The following is a 6,000-nucleotide window of genomic DNA, read 5'->3' on the forward strand; positions in this document are numbered from 1 at the left end:
TTCAGGGGCAGTAAATGCACTAATGAAGCAGGTATTTACAATTAGCAAACAGTGAAATGGGGAAGTTCACTGCAATAACTATGAATTAGAAATGAGGAAATATGGGGAAGCAATGAGGGAAACAAACATCCTAAGGAGGAAAAAAAAAAAAGAAGTACAGGGCAAGTAAGAATGTTTGGTCAAATTCAGATCAGAAGGAACCTGCTGTTTTCCCAAGAGCTGAAAGTGCAGTTTGTCTGCAGTAGCACAGGATGGGCAGGACCCTGAGGTGAGCCACCCTGCCCCAAGGAAGCCAGTGAGCAGCTATGGCTCCTGTTCCTTCAAACCAACAGGAATGGACAGTTTGCACTTGGGAGTTTTCAGCTAACCACACAGAGACACTTCTGAACTGCTAATATAGTGGGGGGGGGGGGGGGGTGGTATTAACAAGACTTGCTGCTCAGGAAAGCTCTGGGGGTCTGGGAAGCAGCCATGGAAACAGGATGACCTAATTCCAGTCCCACTGGCTTGCTTTCAGTGCCAACAGAATGAAGATTTGACATGAGGCAAGTGCTAAAAGAGAAGCAAGAAAATATCATCATGGCTAATTAAATAGTGCAAACTGATAGGGAATGGTATAGGAAATGGGTTCTGTTGACTAAGCATATTTTCAAGCTCAGCTAATAAATGTAGAAATTGCAATAATACTTGGGCTACTGGAGAGGTGTTTTCAGTGTCCTAGGGCCCAAGCATTTTCTGTTAAACTACAGCAATCCACATTCAGTGCATTCATCATTAATCAACATAAAGCCCAAGCAGCAAATCATTAGTGACACTTTTAGTGGACAGCAGGGCCTCAAACAAGTATTGATACATCTATCAATGTTTTTATTAATGGCTGGACAACATGCACAAGGGTGACTATGTCCTTTGCAGCCTGTATTACAAGCAGAAAAGATAGACAGTGAGAACAACATGGCTCAGCAGCCAAGCAGCCTGTCCCAGATCAGGCCCCAGATCAGGCCCTGATAAACCTGGGCCACTTGGGTATTGGAAGAAAACAGACAGAAAAGCAGGGATTTGTATGGTTGAGGGATATAAAAAAGAAAAGTCAATGTTACCTTTTCCTGACACCTTTTAGAATAATTAGGTGAAACCTGACTCCAAGCAGTTTCCACCCTCTGTGTGTTTTTCATTGCTATCTGTTAATCGGTGCAGCACAAGTCAGAGCTGGGGACTTCTCCCAGAGGGAGCAGCTTTCCCACAGCTCCGTGTCTGGGTGGCTGTGTGATGCCAACACTTCTGCAGGTGTTCACTGACACGTGAGCAGTGCAGACATTTGTGCCTGTAATCTTGTACTGGACAGCCCCACTTCCTTCTGGAAGTTAATGGTGCAGTGCATAATGCTGTGCAGAGGTAAACCTGCACCTACCTGATGTACTGGAGAGGCAAGCTGAGAAGCTCCTGAAAAAGCATTTAAATTTTTTTTTCAGATAACTACTCTGCATGCATCCTTCAGAAGCTACATTAAGCCCACGTGTGTCATTCCTAAAGTACTGCAGCTGACTGGTCCAGTTTCCTGCTTTCTTACTGAAGTGAAAGCCATATTTGCCTTGTGTACAAAGACAAAAGCCCCTTTCATCTCTTTGCTAAGGCAGGTTGTGATTCTTTGCAGTTTCTCTCCACTGTTCCCCTACCCCTTGTGCTCTCAGCCCTGCTCTGCCGAGCAGGCAGCTGGAGCCATCCGTGCCAGCAGCACCCTGCTGGGCAGCAGCAAAACCTCACCAGTGCTAAATGACCAGACAAGGAGATGGGAAAGAGCCCAGTATCAGGGCATGATCATAACATCATGTGTCCTTCCCTGAGGAGCTGCTCAGGGCACTGTGCTGAGACCATTTCTTGTTAGCGTCATCGTTAATGTTTCCAAGTTTATGAACACAAACAGCTCTTTGGAAAACAGGCATGGAGGCATCCAGTTCTGTATGGCAAGAGCAAGGAAGGATGGGATATACAAATATTTTGGCTTCACAGTCTGTTCTCATATACTTATGTGGTGGCATTTGAGCTCTTTGAGAATTAATAAATGAATTCACTAAACAGTCGTGCTGTTGTTCACTAGGTTTGTTATCTATGAAAAGTAGCAGCAGCTTGAGGATTTTGCTCCGAACACTTGGATTTTGCTTAAGGTGGTTCTTGATTACCTTCAACAAAGTGAACTGATTTAAGTTCTCTTCTTATGAAAAGTATGATGGGGGAGCTGATTTATTCAGTCAGAGAATTCATCATTGCATAAACAGAGGAAGAGGCTGAATTAGCATTAGTGAAAGATCTATGAATGTTCCTGGATAAATGTTATTACTTGAACTCAGAGAGTTGACTCTGGGGCTTGGCTTTTTCTCTTTTGCTTTGTAGGAGTTTCCAGTGGACTGCTTTGTGATGAATAATATCTCAATTGTTCTTCTTTTCTTAAATGAATCTAATTATGCTTTTTCCATGCAGGAAATGGAATCAAATTATAGGTATCACTCATTCATCCTTTTATAACTCCTGTAGTATTAGCAAGACAATGTCCAGCGAAGAAAGCAGTGTGCTTGGCCCTGGGCAGTTGGTAGAAGATACAAGCATCTGATCAAATTACTCAGCTTCTCAAAGAAATTATTTTTAGAGGATGTTGATGATTATAATTTCCTTACCTTGTTCCATCCAGCTTGTTCCTAGCCATGGAAAATCACCATGGCAGAGGAGTGATGCTGGACAGGAGGATATGGCTAGTGCTGAGCACGAGGATGCCACCAAGGCAGCCAGCTGGGATAACTCACCAAAGCAAGTGCTTGGTAGTCTCACACATATTTGGATTCTTCTGCAGGGCTTAAAGCATGTCATCACATAGGTCCTGAATTATGTATGAGCCGCTGATTGGACGTAGCATATCTGTGTAAGCACAGTATTATCCCCCCCTGCCTCCGCACTGCCGGCTCACCAGATGGGAAATGTCTGCTCCTGCACAGCCCAGCTGTGCTCTGTCTTCCTCCTGTGTCAGACATCCCACACTGGGGTGGCCTCCCTCCCAGCAGAGGTGCTATAGAAGGGGGAAAACTCAGGTATGAGCATCCCACTGGGATAAAAGTGTTTCCATCTCTCCATCCTTCCCCTGGTGTTTAGTACCACACTGGCCCTGGGGGACAGGTGGCAGCCCCAGAGCATCAGGGAACTGCAGCATGGTAGGTCTTGGACCACAGTTGGTCACAGGTAGCTGGCAAGGATGGTTCCTGACTCCCTCATTGGGGGGCCTGGCTGAGGCCTGCTGGGAAGCTGCTGCTTGTGCTTTTATGCAGCTGTGGTAGTAGGAAGGGGGAGAGGCCTGGACCACCAGCAGGGTGAATTGGTAGCAGGGTGGGTGCACATCCTGTGCTCAGTGCTGAATTAGCATGATGGTCCCCCCTGTCCCTTGGGCAGGCAGGATTGGGGCTCCCATCCCCAACACCTGCATTGCCATTCGAGCAAGTGTGACCCTTTCACCCCAGGCTCTCTGCAGCCTGTGTGCCACAGTGCCATCTGCCACAGGCAGCTGGGAGCAGTGGGCTCTGCACTCAGGCTGGAGCACACAGACTCTGGGAAAACAAATCATCACTGGCTGAGGGCTGGGCCTGGTGTCTTTAGAAGTGGGTTTGTGGAGAAGCAATGCAAGGCTGCACTCATGGAAGTGGATTCTAGGCAACAAATGTGGTCACAGTCCAAGCTCCTCTCCTCACCTGCCTGCAGGGGACACAGTCAAAAAACATCAAATCTCCTAGAGATCTCTACCTTTATTCCTTGTGAAGAGCTCCCTGCAAGTCTGTAAAATATGTGCAGGACTGGGGCTGCCCGAGTTACCTGCAGGGCTGGTGCCCTGAGCTGTGCAGACTGACTGCAGCTCCATGTGTGCTCAGACAGAGCATCACCAGCAGACAGGCTCCACACCCCCTTCCCAAGCAGGGGACTCTTCCTTGCTAGTCCCTAGGCCTGGGGAACTGACCCAGCCTGCCCCCAGTTCTCTGTTTATTTCAAGTGTTATAGCTTTAGAAAAATTCCTGTCTGATGATCTAGGTCCATTTACACCCCACTGCTGTGTAGAAACATTCCACCAGTGCTAAGCAATATTTCATTCAGGGACTAAACTTGCTGTCTGAGTTCAGAAGCTCTTTATCATTGTGGGAGCAGATCTCTCAAAATCTCTCTTAAATATTTATCTATTGCATCATGTCCAGAAAATTACAATCTGGATCTCCTTTTGGACTAGAGAACTGTGAAAAACACTGCCTGTTCCCCTGGGCCTCTTCTTCACATGTGGCTAAACTCTGTCCATGTCCCTGGGAACTGTGGAAAGTCTGGATAATGGTAATGATGGCAAAGAGTTACAGCTTTGTAAACAAGGACATGCAGGGAAAACAGCTAAAGGTAGTTCTAGAGATCTGCTAAGAAAAAGGAGGGATTGGAGTGCTGGGGCACTCCCGAGGCAGCTGCTATGGCTGTTCCCATCTGTAATGTAGGTAGTCTGGTGTCTGACCTCAGTCTCTGCTGGACAAATGTCTACAGCACTGGGCTAAGAAGAATCTTGCCTTCAGTAGGAGAGGAAAGAATGAAAAGTCTGGGACTGGTAACTTAGGCAAGAAGATTGAATACAACATGGGTCATGATAGCTTGAGAGTTTATGAGATTCAGGAAACTTCACAAAAGAACAAGACTGACAGTATGTGATGGTTTCACATCTGCCTGACTACACGGCTCTCCACTTCCCTCTGAGCTGCTGTGCTGGGGCTGCTGCCAGACAAGGTAGACCTCAGGCTTCAATCAACATGGTAATTCCCTTGTCCCTTCTGCTAATCATTTTCCACAGCCCTCCTACGTCCCTGGCTATCAGCCTTGTCAAGGAAGACAGGCTAGATAACCTGCAAGGACTGAGCACCCACTCCCTAACTGCTGGTCCTCCCCCACCTCTGCCATCCTGGCTCCTCACTGAGCTGGTATCAATGGAGTCTGAACTTGGGCAGATTCCTGCCTAAAGGGAAAATGTCTTTCTCCACAACCAGCTCAGACACCTCTTGTCAGCAGCAATAGGTAACAGGTAACAGCAGTAACAAAAGCCCACAGCTGCACTGCAGCCCTGCTTCACACGGTCTGGTGCAGGGCTGAGTGCCTGGGGATGGAGCTGGGGCTGCAGGAGAGCAGTGTGTGCCCCGTGGGGTGCCTGTGAGGCTGCTGCTCCCACAGCCTCGCTGCAGGAATGCAGGCACAGCCCCCTGTGCTGCCTGGACTCTGGCCGGGGCCAGCTGCCAGCTGGTTCCACAGTCTCCCTCAGCTGAAAGGGTGTGAGGAAATCACAGAGGATCTCTGTGGCTGTGCCTGAAAACTTTTTCTCTATCTGATGTTGCCTCCTAATAGAATTTGACTGGTCAATACTGGTTAGTATGCCTGTGGTGACAGCATTTTAAAATGGGTGTTGAAAACTCTTTTATGGAGAATTTCCAGCCTGCTTATTGCTCCAGGTGGGAGAAGCCTGGAGGAAAGCCACATGCATGCAGCAGTCTAGACATGTTTGATTTCTTTTTGGAATTAAAGAACAGAAGTCCCATAATACCCTCTCTTTTTTTTAGCATTCATACAAGTAGCCAATGTAAACAATTCTCTCACTGCCCTGAAATCTGGAGTTGCTCACAGGATGAAGCAGTGACCTACTGAATCTCTGGGAAGAGTAATATTAGCCTCTGTCTGGTGTGCTGCTGCCTTGGCCTGGTGCACAGCCCTGCTGCCTGAGGCCCAGAGCAGGCACTCCAGTGCCATGTGTCTCCAGGCTGCTCCCATCCAAGGAGGACACTGAAGGACTCCCCTCTACTCAGGCACATAACAAACCCTCTGCCCCTCAGACAGAGCAGGTTCCCCAGCTTTGCTTCAGTCCACCTGGAGGGCTAAGCTAGCAAGGCCTTGTCCTGCAATCTGGAACCAGCATTATATCCCATGTGTTGTATGCAGAGAACATTTTTC

This window comes from Agelaius phoeniceus, chromosome 6, assembly GCF_051311805.1.
Source record: "Agelaius phoeniceus isolate bAgePho1 chromosome 6, bAgePho1.hap1, whole genome shotgun sequence".
Classification (NCBI taxonomy): Eukaryota; Metazoa; Chordata; class Aves; order Passeriformes; family Icteridae; genus Agelaius; species Agelaius phoeniceus.